General features: G+C 38.3%; 1 non-coding gene across 1 annotated transcript; it reads right to left on the bottom strand.

Annotated features, from left to right (window-relative positions):
• Positions 1 to 17686: 17686 nt before the first annotated feature.
• Positions 17687 to 17758, bottom strand: TRNAC-ACA (transfer RNA cysteine (anticodon ACA)). Its single transcript has one exon. It is a non-coding gene; the product is annotated as a tRNA-Cys (tRNA).
• Between the last annotated feature and the right edge of the window lie 304 nt (positions 17759 to 18062).

Genomic DNA, 18062 nt, shown 5'->3' with positions numbered 1-18062 from the left:
TTCACAGCAAATAGATGGGGAAACAGTGGAAACAGTGGCTTACTTTATTTTTCTGGGCTCCAAAATCACTGCAGATGGTGATTGCAGCCATGAAATTAAAAGACACTTACTCCTTGGAAGGAAAGTTATGACCAACCTAGACAGCATATTAAAAAGCAGATCCATCACTTTGTCAACAAAGGTCCATCTAGTCAAGGCTATGGTTTTTCCAGTGATCGTGTATGGTTGTGAGAGTTGGACTATAAAGAAAGCTGACTGCCGAAGAATTGATGCTTTTGAACTATGGTGTTGGAGAAGACTCTTGAGAGTCCCTTGGACTGTAAGGAGATCCAACCAGTCCATTCTAAAGGAGATCAGTCCTGGGTGTTCATTGGAAGGACTGATGTTGAAGCTGAAACTCTGATACATTAGCCACCTGATGCAAAGAGCTGACTCATTGGGAAAGACCCTGAACTGACTGATGTTTATGTGCTATGTATTTACCATATATTCTGTTTTCGAGTCAGTTCTGCCTAAACGGTCAGAACCGACTTGACAAACCAGTACGTTTTACTCCTACATTGTTCTCCTAATCTATGGTAATGAAACAATATATTTGCTTGGAAATCTGCCTTTCTTCAGGATTCATATCAATCGTTTTATGGCCCAGGATGACTCAGCTGGTGCCAATGTTATCTCAATGCATGGGGTCTGGTGTCATTTTCTGAGTTTTGAGACATTTCCTTTCTCTAATTAGCATACTGCTAATAGCTATATTACATCTGGCTAAAGACTAGCAGGGGGACACGCTTTCTTCCCCCTTCTGCTGTCTATGTCAGAAGCTTTCTCTATCTCTTTTATACTTTAATAAAACTTTATCACACAAAAGCTCTGAGCGATCAAGCCTTGTCACTGGCTCCGGATTGAATTCCTCTCCTCTGGAGGCCAAGAATCCCGGAGTCTTTTGTGATTTAGTAACAACCTTTCAAGATCATGGCCACATGGGTACCACATGCTGTATGGTGACCACTGACTTCCTCCATGCAGTGGAGCCTCATGCTTCCCTACCCACTAAGAATCCTGCCAACTCTTCTTCTGTGGAGCCTCAGGCTCCCCTACCTGCTGGGTATGCTGCCAACTATGTCAATTGTGTCACTAGTCATCCTGTTCCTGATGACAAATGTCTCACTGTTCATACTGTCCGCATGGATCGCTGAACCCAGTGCAGGCAAGGTGCGAGTTAAGAGACTGGAAGGAGACTCGAGGAGCTGTAGGAACTGCAGACCTGGCTGGCACGGCAGCCATAACACAGCCTCTCTCCTGGCTGATGCAGCAGCCATAACATAACATAACTTAACACAGCACAACCTCTTTCCACTCGTGGCTGACTCAGTGGACACAGCCATGACACAGCAGTAATGACTCTGCTTTCCAGGTGGAGCTCATATATCTGTATAGCCTAAAACAGCCCATGATCAAGCAAGTTCCATGTGACACGCATGCACAGTGCTATAAATGATCTCAGCTGTACATAGTCATTATTTACAAAAGGTGGGGTGAGAGAGCCTGAACATGCCATCTTGGCTAATTTTCTCTGAAGGCAATGGCACCCCACTCCAGTACTCTTGCCTGGAAAATCCCATGGACGGAGGAGCCAGGTATGCTGCAGTCCATGAGGTCGCTAAGAGTCAGACACGACTGAGGGACTTCACTTTGACTTTTCACTTTTATGCATTGGAGAAGGAAATGGCAATCCACTTTAGTATTCTTGCCTGGAGAATCCCAGGGATGGGGGAGCCTGGTGGGCTGCCATCTATGGGGTCACACAGAGTCGGACACAACTGAAGTGACTTAGCAGCAGCAGAAGCATAACGATCAATCTTCTTGATAAATCTTCAATTTAATGGATTGTTCCTTTGGAAACGTCATAAGGAACACTTCCCTAAAATGTCAGAAAAATATTTCCCTATGTTTTCTTCTTAAATATTTAAAGAATTAATCAACTCCGTTTCATGTATTGAGTGGCCTATGCATTCTGCACTGACTTGTCACATAGAATGTGTGCATGATTTTGTGTCTGGGTTTTCTGTTCTCACATTGAGTCTACATCTGACCTTACATCAGTATTCCACTGTCTTAATTTCATTGTATGTCCTGCTATAGTCAGGTATCACATTCTTATTCACAACTATCTGAGTTCTCTTTGCCCCTTTGGCCCCTTTATAAAATAAAGGATTGTGTAAAAATTCATGAAAATATTTATGTAATTTTTATTAGACTGACATTGAGCTTATAAATTTTAGAATCATTAACATTTTAATGATTCTGAACCTTTAAATCTATGGACATATCATATCTCTTCAAATATACAGGCTATCTGCAATGACTTTCAGTTGTGATTTTAGAGTTTCCCAACTGTCTTTCATGTACTTATTTCTATAATTGTTAGTGTTTTTGTAACCATTTTGAAAATTTTATATATATATATATAATATTTGGTAATTACTGATATATAGATATACTATTTTTTGTTGTATATTCTTATATCTAGCAAGCTTGTTAATCTCTCTAGTAGTGATATTTTATTGGAACATTTGCTTTATGATATAAAAATTTTATAAGTATCTTATGTTTTGATTTTTTATTCTGTCTAGACATTATAGGTATGAGTTTGCTGTTGTTTAGTCACTAAGTTATGTTTGACTCTTTGAGATCCCATGGACTGCAGCTTGCAAGGCTTCCCTGTCCTTCACTATCTCCCAGACTTTGCTCAAACTCATGTCCATTGAGTCAGTGATGCCATACAGCCATCTCATCCTCTATAATTCATTTCTCCTTCTTTCTTCAATCTTTCCCTGCATCAGGGTCTTTTCCAATGAGTCACCTCTTCTCATAAGGTGGTCAAAGTAATGAAGCTTTAGCATCAGTCCTACCAATGGATATGCAGGGTTGATTTCCATTAGGATTAACTGGTTTGATCTTGCAGTCCAAGGAGTCTCTTCAACAATATTCTCCATCACCACAATTTTAAAGCATCAGTTCTTTGGTGTTCAGCCTTATTTATGGTTCAATTCTCATATCTGAAAATTACTACTGGAAAATAGCTTTGACTATACACACATCTTTTTGGCATAATTATGTCTCTGCTTTTAAATATACTATCTAGATTTTTCATAGCTTTTCTTCCAAGGAGCAAGTATCTTTTAAATTCATGGCTACAGTCACCATCTGCACTGATTTTGGAGTCCAAGAAAATAAAGTCTGTCACTGTTTCCACTTTTCCCCCTTCTATTTGCCATGAAGTGATAGGACCAGAAGCCATGATTTTAGTTTCTTGAATGTTGAATTTTAAGCTGGTTTTTTCATTCTCTTCTTTCACCTTTATCAAAAGGCTCTTTAGTTCTTCACTTTATGCCACTAGAGTGGTATCATCCATATATCTGAGGTTATTGACATTCTCCCCAGCAATCTTGACTCCAGCTTGTGATTCATCCAGCCTGGCATTTTGCATGATTACTTTGCATATAAGTTAAATAAACAAGGTGACAATATACAGCTTTGCCATATTCCTCTCCTAATTTGGAGTTAGTCCATTGTTACATGTCCAGCTCTGTTGTTTCTTGACATGTATATGCTTCTCAGGAGATGGATAATGTCCTTCAGAAATTTCCACAGTTTGTTGTGATCCACACAGTCAAAGGCTTTAGTGTAGTCAATGAAACAGAAATAGATATTTTTCTGAAATTCCCTTTGTTTCTCTATGATCCAGTGAATGCTGGCAATTTGATCTCTTGTTCCTCTGCCTTTTTAAAATCCAGCTTGTATATCTCAGTTCATGTCTTGCTAAATTCAACTTGTTCTCAGTTCTAAATCCAGCTTATTCTCAGTTCATGTATTGCTGAAGCCTAACTTGAAGATTTATGAGCATTACCTTACTAGCATGTGAAATGAATGCAATTGTATGGTAGTTTGAAGTTTCTTTTGTATTGATTTTCTTTGGGATTGGAATGGAAACCAACCTTTTCCAGTCCTGTGGTCACTGCTGAGTTTTCCAAATTTGCTGCCATATAGAGTACAGCACCTTAACAGCATCATCTTTTAGGATTTGAAATAACTCAGCTGGAATTCCATCATCTCCACTAGCTTTGTTCATGGTGGAACACTTGACCTCACACTCCAGGATGTGTGGCTCTAGATGAGTGACCACACCATCATGGTTATCTGAGTTATTAAGACCTTTTTTGTACAGTCTTTCTGTATATTCTTACCACCTCTTCTTAATCTCTTCTGCTCCTCTTAGGTCTTTACCATTTCTGTCCTTTATCGTGCTCAACCTTGCATGAAATGTTTTCTTGATATCTCCAATTTTCTTGAAGAGATCTCTAGTTTTTACCATTCTATTATTTCCTATATTTCTTTGCCTTGTTCACTGAAGAAGCCTTATCTCTCCTTGTGATTCTCTGGAACTCTGCATTCAGCTGGATATATCTTTTGCTTTCTTCTTTGCCTTTCACTTCTCTTCTTTCCTCAGCTATTGGTAAAATCTCTTCAGAGAACCACTTTGGCTTCTTGCATTTCCCACCCACCCCCCAACTTTGAAATGGTTTTAGTCACCACCTCCTATACGATGTTATGAACTACTGTCCATAATTCTTCAGGCACTCTATCTACCAGATCTAATCCCTTGAATCTATTCATCATCTCCGCTATATAATCATAAGGGATTTTATTTAGGTCAAATGGCCTAGTGGTTTCCCTAAATTTCTTCAATTTAAGCCTGATTTTTACAATAAGGAGCTGATGATCTTGAGCCACAGTCAGCTCCAGATATTGATTTTGGCTGACTGCATAGAGTTTCTTCATCTTTGGCTAAAAAGATGACTGGCATTTGCCGTGGATTCTGGGAGGTCATTTCTGCCACATGCAACATGAGTGCAACATCTGTTTCATTGGGGTTTGGCCACACCTTGGTGTCTTAGGATGGGGCTGACCTGCAGGCAAGTTAAGTCCTGTGATTTAGGGTGGGCCTTTGGGTCACTCTTTAGCTTTGATTTTATCAGTAGCTCCTTTTTGATGTTTTATATAGGCTATCATAAAATCTCAATGTAAGGATGGTTTGAGCTCTTCCTTCCCAAGTCTATAGCTTTTTTTGTTTGTTTGTTTAGTTTTTATGGCTATATCTTTAGTTAATATATTTTTTTCAAACTGTAAATGTCATACATACATTGGTTAAGTTTTTAGACTGAAAAAAAAGTAGAATGAAGAAAATAAAACTCTTCATACTACTACCATGGTAGGCTACTGTTAAAATTTTCTTTTTACTATTAAGCTTTTAAAATTTATATATAGTAAAATTCACAGTTTTTTGAAGAATAGTCTTATGATTTTTGAAAAATGTATAGAGTCTTAAAGGCATAACTACAATCAGGATAAGGAAAAGTTCCCTCATCCTAAAATATTCCTTTTTTCTACCCCCTTGTAAATAAACTCTTTTATCTATAACCTCTGGAAACCAGCGATCTAGTCATTCTCCTTATAATTTTGGCTTTTCTAGAATGCCATATAAATGGAATCACATACAATGTGAGCTTTAGAATTTGACTTCTTTCTCTTACAATAGTGCATTTGAGATTTATCATTGATGGGTGTATCAATTGTTAATTACCCTGAATGTTGCATAATGTTGCATTGTGTGGATATACCATGGTCCGTTTATTCATTCAACTAATGAAGGATATTTGAATTGTTTCAGTTCTTGGCAATTATGACTAATGCTCTTATAAACATTCAAAGGCAGGGTGTTTGGTTAACATGTTATTATTTCTCTTGGATGAATCCTTAATAGATTGTTGGGCCACAAGGATGAGTGTATATGTGAACTATAAGAAACAGTGAGCTAATTTTCATAGAAGCATTAGCATTTTGCATTCCATTTAGAAGTGTGAGATTTCAAAATAGTCCGCATTCTTACCAGCACTTAGTAGCCATTTGTGTTTTTTCTTTGATAAAGTGTTTGTTCAAATCTTTTAATCATTATTTAATGGGTTATTTCTTTATTGTTCAGTTTTGAGAGTACTTTGTATGCTCTGAATAAAAGTCCTTTGTCAGATCTGTGATTTACAAATATATGCTCTTAGTATATAAGGTGTTTTACATCCTTTGAATAATGTCTTCTATAGAGCAAAAGTTTTTAAAATTTTGATGACCTATGAAGATTTATTTCTTTTTAGGATAATGTTTTTGGTGATGTATATAAAAATCTTCAGTAATTCAAATACGCAATAAAATTTTTCTCGAGTGTTTTTTTCTCAGGAGTTTTGTAGTTTTACTTTTTAAATTTAGACCTACAATCCATTTTAAGTTATTTTTGCACAAAGTGACACATATAGGTCAAGGCTTTTTTTAAGGGTATAGTGCCGAAGAATTGATGCTTTTGAACTGTGGTGTTGGAGAAGACTCTTGAGAGTCCTTAGACTGCAAGGAGATCCAACCAGTCCATTCTGAAGGAGATCAGCCCTGGATTTTCTTTGGAAGGAATGATGCTAAAGCTGAAACTCCAGTACTTTGGCCACCTCATGCGAAGAGCTGACTCATTGGAAAAGACTCTGATGCTGGGAGGGATTGGGGGCAGGAGGAGAAGGGGATGACAGAGGATGAGATGGCTGGATGGCATCACCAACTCGATGGACGTGAGTTTGAGTGAATGGGAGTTGGTGATGGACAGGGAGGCCTGGTGTGCTGGAGTTCATGGGGTCACAGAGTCGGACAGGACTGAGCGAATGAACTGAACTGAATTATTCCAAGACCGTTATTGGAAAAAAAAAAAAATTCTTTTCTCTATTCAATTGCCTTTGAATCCTTATTAAAATCTAATTGACTGTATTTCATGTCTCTATTTCTAAACTCTATTATATTCTATTAATATATGAGTCTATCAGTTCTCCAGTATTACAGTCTTGATTATGATAGCTTAGAGGGCTTCCCCAGATGGCACAATGGGTTAAGAATCCACCTGCAATTCAGGAGACTCAGAAGATGCAGATTTGACCCCTGGGTAGGGAAAATATGCTGGAGGAGGAAATGGCAACCCACTCTAGTATTCTTGCTTGGAAAATTCCATGGACAGAGGAGCCTGGTAGGCTACAGTCCATGTGATCACAAAGAGCCAAACATGACTGAGCACATGTCACATTGTCAGAGAGGGTAAGCTTATCCATTTTTTTTTTTTTTTAATTTTCAAAATTATTGTGCTGTTTTAGCACATTTTTTTCCAGGCCAAGTTTTCAAATTAGATTAGAAATTTTGACAAAAATATTAATGGAATTATAAAAATATAAAGATTTTATTTTAAGACATTTTTACATTTACAAAAATATTGTAAAGATAGTATAGATAATTCCCATTTATCATGAATTAGAATTTGTTTGATGTTTTTCTCATTATTAGATTGAGGTCATATGTTTTTGGGAAAAAGACTTCAGAGATAAAATATTTTCATCACATCATATTAGATGACTTCCTGTTGATGTTAACCTTGAACATCTGGCTGACAAATATTTGTCTGCCTTCTTTACCATAAAATTACTGTTTTTATCTCTGCTTTCTTATTGAGCTCTTTGGAAAAAATGTGCCTACATAGTGGCCAGTTAAGAGTTGTGTTTTAGCTTTTTCAGGCACAGTAGTTACATATATTATTTGGAATTCTGTGACTCTGTAGATTTTTTTTTCTCTTCTCTTCCACTTATTTATTTATTCTATCACTTATTTCTATCAGTAAGGACCCATGGATATGTATGCTCTACTTTGGGCTATAATCCAATACTCCCTTACTTATTTTTGCCTATTTTTTTGTGTTTTGTTTTGGCACTCAAAGCTTTATGTCCCTTTGAAATATTCCCCTCCATGGTGGATTTGTTTGTTTGTTTGTTTTTAGCACTTTCTCACTTTCTGGCACTGCAACATGCTCCAGGTTCATTTCATAGATTTCTTGCCCTAGTTCTAGAATCAGTCATTTCTCTGAGGAGTCCTGCTTATTTTTTATTAGAGAATGATATTAGGAACCAAGGTGTAGAGCTAGGCATGCTCATTGCTATAAAGATTTCACTGATTTTAGTCCCTCTCATGTAATAGACAAGGAAATATTTACATGTATATACTAAATCACTTCAGTCATGTCTGACTCTGTGTGACCCCATAGACGGAAGCTCACCAGGCTCCCCCTGTCCCTGGGATTCTCCAGGCAAGAACACTGGAGTGGGTTGCCATTTCCTTCTCCAATGCATGAAAGTGAAAAATGAAAGTGAAGTCGCTCAGTCGTGTCCAACTCTTATCGACCCCATAGACTGCAGCCCACCAGGCTCCTCCATCCATGGGATTTTCCAGGCAAGAGTACTGGAGTGGGATGCCATTGCCTTCTCTGTTACATGTATATACACACATATATATTCATACACAACTATCTAAGGGTATATTATGCTAAATATGAGTTCACAGCAATCTCTATGACCCTAATCCATTTACTTCATGGGTCATTCTATGATTATAAACATTCACTCTGACAGTGAGGAACCTGGTTCCCACCATCCACCATTTATTTATTTATGTACTTAATTAGTCAATTTATGAATAACATCAGAATTGTAAAACTCCCAAACTGAAAATGCCAAATACTAAGAAGAATATGGAGCAAATACTCGTTTATTGATGGGGAAATTAAAAATGTGCCCAGTGCATTTTTACTTTGACAAGGGTTCAGTTCAGTCATTAAGTCATGTCCAACTCTTTGCAACCCTATGCACTATAGCACACCAGCCTTCCTGTCCATCAACAACTCCTGGATCTTGCTTAACTCATGTCCATCGAGTCAGTGACACCATCCAACCATCTCATCCTCTGTCACCCCCTTCTTCTCCTGCCTTCATTCTTTCCCAGAATCAGGGTCTTTTCCAATGAGTCAGCTCCTTGAACCAGGTGGCCAAACTATATTTGAAATATATTTTGGCATATTCTTACAGTGCTATGCATAGTTTCAAACTGGTCAATCCTAAAGGAAATCAGTCCTGAATATTCATTGGAAGGACTGATGCTGAAGCTCAAGCTCTAATAGTTTGGCCACCTGGTGCAAGGGGCTGACTCATTGGAAAAGACCCTGATGCTGGGAAAGAATGAAGGCAGGAGGAGAAGGGGGTGACAGAGGATGAGATGGTTGGATGGTATCACTGACTCGATGGACATGAGTTTAAGCAAGCTCCGGGAGTTGTTGATGGACAGGAAGCCTGGTGTGCTATAGTGCATATGGTTGCAAAGAGTTGGACATGACTGAATGACTGAACTGAACCCTTGTCAAAGTAAAAATGCACTGGGCACAGTCACACAAGCTAGAGAAGACTTTATTCAAGATTATTGCAATAGGGGAAAAGAGCTGAACTCAATTCCTCTGAAACATAAGGTGGGGGGGTGTCTCACTGCTGGTGAACCAATAGAAAATTACTGGATGAAGTTGGGATGGTTGGTCAGTGAGATGTGTGGAGAACATTGATTTATGTACGGGCTTGCAAATGTTTTTCTTTGTGATTAGACCACTTGTGTTTGTTAATTGGCATCAAAGTTAGGCTCCTTCTGTCCCACAGAGAAAGGAGCACTATCTTCCTTGATGACTGCATTTTCAAGGGATGGCTTCCAGGTTCTTAGAAAGACATTTCCCTGGTTTTAGAACTAACAAAATGCTGGGAGAAAATTTATATACATTTTAAAAGGGACAGAGAAAGAATTTACAGTTACAAGTTCTTTTTAAAATAAATGCTGTAAGAAAGGGAGATCAGGGACCCACAGTCAGAAAGAAGCTTGTCTAAAGTTGGGTCAAGCTGAAGGAAACTTGATGGTTGTCTTGGTCATCCCTGTGGGAAAAAATATTATCATTAATAGTTCCATGCTATATGCATTTTCTTTTGCACACATTCCCAAAATTACTTAGGTCAACAGCTTTCCGTCCACTTCTGTCAATGAGGCTGTTGCATACATTTACAATAGAGTTAGATTGTTGGTCACTTTCCACATTTCATACCAGTCATCCAACTTCCTAATTTTTTTAAATTTTGCTGATATTCAGGTTTACTCTTTGTGTGGTAAAGTTCTGCAGGTTTTGAAAAAGGAATAACATCATGAATCCACTGTATTGATTTGTCATGACCTTTGTGGCCATAACAAAAGAACCACAAAATGAGAGGTTTAACTAACAGAAATTTATTTCCTCACAGTTATGGAGGCTAGAAGTCCAAGGTTAAGGTATCAGCAGGAATGGTTTATTCTGAGGTCGTTCTGTTTGACTTGGAAATGGTTACCTTATCCTTGTGTCTTCACAGAATCTTCCTTCTATGTACCTCTGTGTCCTAATTTTTTCTTCTTATATGATACCAGTGATATTGCATTAGGCCTCACCCTTATGTTGCTATTTAAATTTAATTGATTCTTTGCAATTCTTTCTCAAAATATATTCACTGTCTGAGGTATAGAGCTTCAATATATGAATTTTGTGGAGATACAATTCAGTTCATAATATCTACTAATGTAGTATCATACAAAATCATCTTAAAAAATCCCATATGCTTCACCCATTCCACTGCCTCCTAAATCTAATTGCCTAGCAACTACTGATTTTTATTGTTTCTGTAGTTTTGCCTTTTCTGGAATGTCATATCATGAAATCACATTATATGTAATCTTTACAGACTGGCTGCTTTTAGTTAATGATATGTATATAAGATTCATCTATGTATTTTCATTGCTTGAAGACTTGTATATTTTAAGTATTTTATTATCCATTTGGTGAATACACCACAGTTTGCTTATCCATTTACTCACTGAAGATTATCTTAGTTGCTTTCAGTTTTTGGCAATTATGAATAAAGCTGCTATAAAGCCACACATGTGCAGGTATTTATGTGGACATAAGTTCTCAAATCAACTGGGTTATTACCTAGGGGCATGGTTCTTGTATGATATGGTAAAACTATGCATTTATTGTTGATCAGGCACTAAGCCGTGTCCGACACTTTGTGACCCCATGGACTGCAGCATGCCAGTATTACCTGTTATTCACCACTCCCAGAATTTTCTCAAGTTCATGTTCATTGAGTCAGTGATGTCATTGAACCGTCTCATTCTCTGTCATCGCCTTCTCCTCCTGCCTTCAATTTTCCCTAGGATCAGGATCTTTTCCAATGAGTTGGCTCTTTGCATCAAGTGGTGAAAATACTGGAGCTTCAGCTTCAGCATCAGTCTTTCCAATGAATATTCAAGGTTGATTTCCTTTAGGGTTGAGTGGTTTGAAACTATGCATAGTACTGTAAGAAAATGCCAAAACATATTTCAAAGTTCCTGTACCATTTTAATTTCCCCATTAATAAATGAGTTATTTGGCATTTTCACTTTGGGGATTTTAATCATCCTAATAAGTGTGTAATGGTACTTCATTTCAGTATGAAATTATCTAATGCCAAAAAACTTTGAGTGTCTTTTTATATGCTTATTTTCTGTCTACTATATAACTTCTATTCAAATAGAAATAGTCTAATAGTCTATTCAAATCTTTTGTCCATTTTTAGAGATTTACCCCTCGTTTTTTAAATTACAAAAATATGACAATACCTTTCAAGAGATTTGGAAAATATAGAACAGATGTACCTGTAATTCCACTATATATTTCAATTATTTTTTTAAGTAGGTAAATTAAGGTTTTTAGTTGGAGTTTCAATATCAAACTCAAAAAAGCAATAGAATGAATAGACAGAAAGCAGAAAGATATATAGTAGGCCTGAAAAGAATTATGAACAAATTCAACATAATTAAGATATGTACAAGTATCACACAACATCTGGATTAAAAATCTATTCAAGTTCCCATAGACTATAACCTAGGAGACATTGGAACATATTCAGGGACATATCATGAGGTGCAAAAATTTCATGGTCTAAAGGTATTGAAAGGACATAGAATCTGTCCTCTTATCACTGTGGAAATATGTTAGAAACTGATATCAAAAGATATTTGAAAATAATCCTCATATTTTCAAGTACATTGTGACATTTATCAAGAGAGATCTTTGACATAGCCACTGAAAGCTTTAATAGACTAAAAAAGCACAGAGGGTGTTTTCAGAGAAGAAAGCATTTAAATGAGAAATTAATGTCAAAATAAGAAATTAATATCAAAGATAGTTAAAAAAAAAAAAACATGTATTTTTAAATTAAATGCCCACTTTTAAATTATGGGTATATCTAAAAAGCCATAACAAAAAATTTGAAAATATTTTTAACAATAAAAATGACAAGAGAGTTTATCAATTTGTTGCATGCAGCTGAAGATGCTCAATGTAACTAAATACGATGCGGAATCTTTAATAAGGTATGAAAACAAATAATGGACACTGGCATAAAACTTTGTGAAATTTGAAAAAAATCTATACTATAGTTGGTAATAGTGTATCACATTATGAGTATACTGAATCACAACAAACTGTGGAAAATTCTTTAAGAGATGGGAATGCCAGACAACCTTATCTGCCTCCTGAGAAATCTGTATGCAGGTTAAGAAGCAAGAGTTAGAACTGGACATGGAAAAGCACACTGGTTCCAAACTGGGAAAGGAGTACATGAAGGCTATATATTGTCACCCTGCTTATTTAACTTATATGCAGAGTACATCATGAGAAATGCTGGACTAGATGAAGCACAAACTGGAATCAAGATTGTCGGGAGAAATAGCAATAACCTCAGATATGCAAGTGACACTACCCTTATTGCAGAAAGTGACGAAGAACAAAACAGCCTCTTGATGAAAGTGAAAGAGGAGAGTGAAAATGTTGGCTTAAAATTCAACATTCAGAAAACAAGGATCGTGGCATCTGGTTCCATCACTTCTGGCAAGTAGATGGGGAAATAGTGGAAACAGTGGCAGACTTTATTTTTTTTGTGTTCCAAAATCACTGCAGATGGTGACTGCAGCCATGAAATTAAAAGACATTTACTCCTTGTAAGAAAAGTTATGACCAACCTAGACAACATATTAAAAAGCAGAGACATTACTTTGTTAACAAAGGTCCATCTAGTCAAGGCTATGGTTTTTCCAGTAGTTGTGTATGGATGTGAGAGTTGGACTATAAAGAAAGCTGAGTGCTGAAGAATTGATGCTTTTGAGCTGTAGTATTGGAGAAAAGACTTGAGAGTCCCTTGGACTTCATGGCAATTCAACCAGCCCATCCTAAAGGAAATCAGTCCTGAACATTCATTGGAAGGACTGATGCTGAAGCTGAAACTTCAATACTTTAGCCACTTGATGCGAAGAGCTGACTCATTTGAAAAGACCCTGATGTTGGGAAAGATTGAATGTGGGAGGGGAAAGGGATGACAGAGGATGAGATGGTTGGATGGCATCACCGACTCAACGGACATGAGTTTGGGTGAACTCCAGGAGTTGGTGATGGACAGGGAGGCCTGGGTGTGCTGAAGTCCATGGGGTTTTAAAGAGTCAGATATGACTAAGTGACTGAACTGATTGACAGACTGCCCTCTGATAGATAAGAATAAGATGTTTATGGAAGTTTCCTGTTGAGAGGGACTGACTGTGGGGGAAGCTAGGTCTTGTTGTGATGGGTGGGGCCATGCTCAGCAAATCTTTAATTCAATTTTTTGTTGACGGGTGGGGCTGGGTTCCTTCTTTGTTATTTGATCTGAGACCAAACTATGGTGGAGGTAATGAAGATAATGGTGACCTTCTCAAAAGGTCCTGTGTATAACTGCTGCAGTCAGGGCCCCCGACCCTGAAGCAGGCCACTGCTGACCCATGCCTCTGCCAGAGACTCCTGAACACCCACAGGCATGTCTGGGTCATCTTCTCCTGGGGTCACTGTTCCTTTCTCCTGGGTCCTGACACACACAAAATTTTGCTTGTGTCCTCCAAGAGTCTGTTTCCCAGTACTGTGTAGGCTTTCTAATCAAATCCCACTGGCTTCCAAATTCAAAGTTTCAGGTGGTTCTCAATCCCTTTTCTAGATTCCCCAGATTGGGAAATCTGTTGTCAGTCTTGAACTTTCTTAACAGTGTGAAAATTTCTTTGGTGTAATTGTTCTGCAGTTCGTGGCTTGTCTGCTCAGTGGCTCCATGGTGGGATTCATGGCAACCTTCTCCAAGAGCGCTTATGCCACAGGCTGTGTCACTCAGGTAGGTCCTCCCAGAGTCTCTGCCCCTGCAGCAGGCCACTGCTGACCTGTATCTCCGCAGGAGACTCAAACATAGGTCTAGCTCAGTCTCTGTGCAGTCTCTGGGTCCTGGTGCAACCCCATGGACTATAGAGTCCATGGAATTCTCCAAGCCAGAATCCTGGAGTGGGTAGCCTTTCCCTTCCCCAGGGAATCTTCCCAACCCAAGGATCGAACTCAGGTGTCTGACATTGAAAGTGGATTCTTTTTTTTTTTTTTTTTTTTAACGCATGTGGGATCTTAGCTCCTGGAGTAGGGATCGAACCTGCACCCCCTGCCTTGAAAGGTGAAATGTTAACCACTGGACCACCAGGGAAGTCCCTGAAAGTGGATTCTTTACCAGCTGAGTCACAAGGGAAACCCAAGAATACTGGAGTGGGTATCCTAATCCTTCTCCAACAGATCTTCCTGATCCAGGAATTGAAATGACAATCCACTCCAGTACTCATGCCTGGAAAATTCCATGGATGGAGAAGCCTGGCGGGCTACAGTCCATGGGGTTGCAAAGAGTTGGACACGACTGAGCAACTTCACTTTCTTTTTCTTTCTTTCTTTCTTTTTCCCATATTGCAGGCAGACTCTTTACCAGCTGAGCTCTCAGGGAAGCCCATGACCAACCTAGATATTGTATTAAAAAGCAGAGACATTACTTTGCTGACAAAGGTCCATCCAGTCAAAGCTATGGTTTTTCCAGTAGTCATGTATGGATGTGAGAGTTGGACCATAAAGAAAGTTGAGTGCTGAAGAATTGATACTTTTGAACTGTGGTGTTGGAGAAGACTCTTGAGAGTCCCTTGGACTTCAGGGAGATCAAACAAGTCAATCCTGAAGGAAATCAGTCCTGAATTCTCATTGGAAGGACTGTTGCTGAAGTCAAAGCTCCAATACTTTGGCCATCTGATGTGAAGAGCTGTCTCATTGGAAAGGACTCTGATGCTGAGAAAGACTGATGGCAGGAGGAGAAGAGGATAACAGAGGATGAGATAGTTGGATGGCATCACCAACTCAATGGATATGAGTTTGAGTAAATTCCATTAGATACTGAAGGACAAGGAAGTCTGATGTGCTGCAGTCCATGTGGTCACAAAGAGTTGGACACAATTAAGTGACTGAATAACAAGAACAATCAGACTAATGGAAATAAAAGTAAAAATAAAAAGTGAGACCTACTTGAAAAACTTTTGCACCACAAAGGAAACAATAAACAATATGAAAAGAAGACACACCAACTGGGAGAAAATATTTTCAAGTGATGAGACTAATAAGGGATTAGTTTCCAAAACTGATGAACAGCTTATGATGCTTAACAGCATTAAAGCAACCCACTCAACAAGTGGGCAGACCATGTAAATAGACATTTATCCAAACAAAACATACAGATGGACAAGAGACACATGAAAATGTGTTCATCATCACTATTTATTAGAGAAATGCAAATCAAAACTAAAGTGAAATATCACCTCACAGCAGTAAGAATGGTTATTATTAAAAAAAAAAAAAATTCACAAACAATAAATGCTGCAGACAGCATGGAAGATGGGAACCCTTCTACTCTCTTGGTAGGAATGTAAATTGATACAGCCACTATGGAGAACAGTATGGAGCTCCCTTAAAAAACTAAAAATAGAAAAATAGGGCTATGATATGACCCTGCAATCCCACTCCTAGGCATATTTTGAGAGAAAACATGTTCTAAAAGGACCACTGTGTTAATTGCAGCAATGTTTACAATAGCCATGACATGGAAAGAGCCTAAATGTCCAACAACACAGGGATGGATACAAATCTTGTGGGATATATACAATGGAATATTAATCAGCCATTAAAAAGAATGAAATAATGCCATTTGCAGCAACATGAATGGCCCTAGAGAGTGCCATACTGAGTGAATTACGTCAGACAAGGAGAAATATTGTATGACTTTCCTTATATGTGTAATCCAAAAACAAATGACCCTAATAAACTTACTTAAAAAACAGAAAGAGACTCACAAATGTAGAATATGATCTTATGGTTGCTGGGGGGAAGGTATAATTAGAGAGTTTGGGATGGTCATGTATGCACTGCCATATTTAATATGGATATCAACAAGTGTTGGGAGCTGCGTTAGGCATTACTGACAAAATGGAGGCACAGCCCCAACACCCTCTCCTCATCTCGCAGTCATGGCCCTGGGATAAAGGAGTTGTGCCTTGTGATTCTGATTTGTTCTTTCCTTTCTTCAGTTGAGTTGGCTGGAAAGAATGTTAAGGTGCTTGAGAGAAGCACGAGAAAGCACAAACCCTTCTACAGTTGTGCTCAGAAAATAATCTATAAAATAACCATTAACATTTGTTCAAGGATCCTTACAAAGAATGTCCCAGGATGAGCATGTAGGCTGTAGCTTGAGGCCATGGGAAGGATTGTTATCTGAGACCTGTTTCTGAGAGATATGATTTTGGCAAAAGAAGATTGCTGAGTTTAGGGTTTAGGAATAATTAAGAATAGCTAGTAGCCTTTTTAGGAGATAGTGATCTTAAGATGCTAGGGGCAAACAGGATTTAGAAAGATAAGAAATAAACTGAGGAATGTAGCATGAGTTACAATGTAATCACAAGTTCAGATCAGATCAGATCAGTTGCTCAGTCATGTCCGACTCTTTGCGACCCCATGAATCGCAGCATGCCAGGCCTCCCTGTCCATCACCAACTCCCGGAGTTCACTCAGACTCACGTCCATCGAGTCAGTGATGCCATCCAGCCATCTCATCCTCTCATCCCCTTCTCCTCTTGCCCCAAATCCCTCCCAGCATCAGAGTCTTTTGCAATGAATCAACTCTTCACATGAGGAGAAGAATACATGTACTTAATCACAAGTTAAGTACAGTAAATCTGGGTGGGGGAAACTAAAAACATCAAACCTCTGACCTAATGCTTTTGTCAAAGTATAAAAGAGAACCGGAAGCTTGAAATAAACATGTAGTTCCGTACTATGAGTCAGAGACTACATCATTGTCCTCCTACACCGCTCACTGCTTCAGGCTGATTCCCTGGCTGCCAGAGCTGGACTCCGGCAAACAAGGACCAGTTTTATACCATATGGAACTCTGCTCAATGCTTTGTGATAGCCTGGATAGGAGAGGATTTCAGGGGAGAATGGATAAGTGTATATCATAGCTGAGTCCCTTCACTGTTTACCTGAAACATGCAAGATTGTTAATCAGCTATACCACAATGCAAAATAATAAGTTCAAAAAAGGTTTTGTGATTTTGCATTTTATGTATAAGTGTTTTGAATTAATTTATGTGAAAATCATAAGACCTGTGTGTAGGTATTTTTTCATGAAAGTGAAGTCGCTCAGTCATGTCCAACTCTTTGTGACCCCATGGACTGTAGACTACCAGGCTCCTCCATCCATGGGATTTTCCAGGCAGTAGTCCTGGAGTGGGCTGCCATTTCCTTCTCCAGGGGATCTTCCCAACCCAGGGATTGAACCTGGGTCTCCTGCATTGTAGACAGATGCTTTACCATCTCAGCCACCAGGGAAGCTCTATTTTTTCATAGTAATGTCTAATTATTGCAGCAATATTTTTTGAAATATTATCTTTTCCATTAAAATAGTTTTTCCTCCTTTTCAAAGATCATTTGTCTATAGATGGGTCTATTTCTGGGATTTCTATTTAGTTCTGTTATTCTACATGTCTGTTTTTTCCCTGACACCAAATTGTCGTGATTAGCTTTGTAGTAAGCCTCAAATAGTAATAGTAATACAGTAGATCTCAGACAGCTGAGTCTTCAACATTGTCTTTCCTGTTCACTAGTGTATTAGTTACCCAAGGTCTTTTAACTT

The sequence above is a fragment of the Bos taurus genome, chromosome 2 (genome assembly GCF_002263795.3).
Source record: "Bos taurus isolate L1 Dominette 01449 registration number 42190680 breed Hereford chromosome 2, ARS-UCD2.0, whole genome shotgun sequence".
Lineage (NCBI taxonomy): Eukaryota > Metazoa > Chordata > Mammalia > Artiodactyla > Bovidae > Bos > Bos taurus.
Note: the sequence above shows the minus strand (reverse complement) of the source record. Positions and strands in the feature narration are given on the sequence as shown.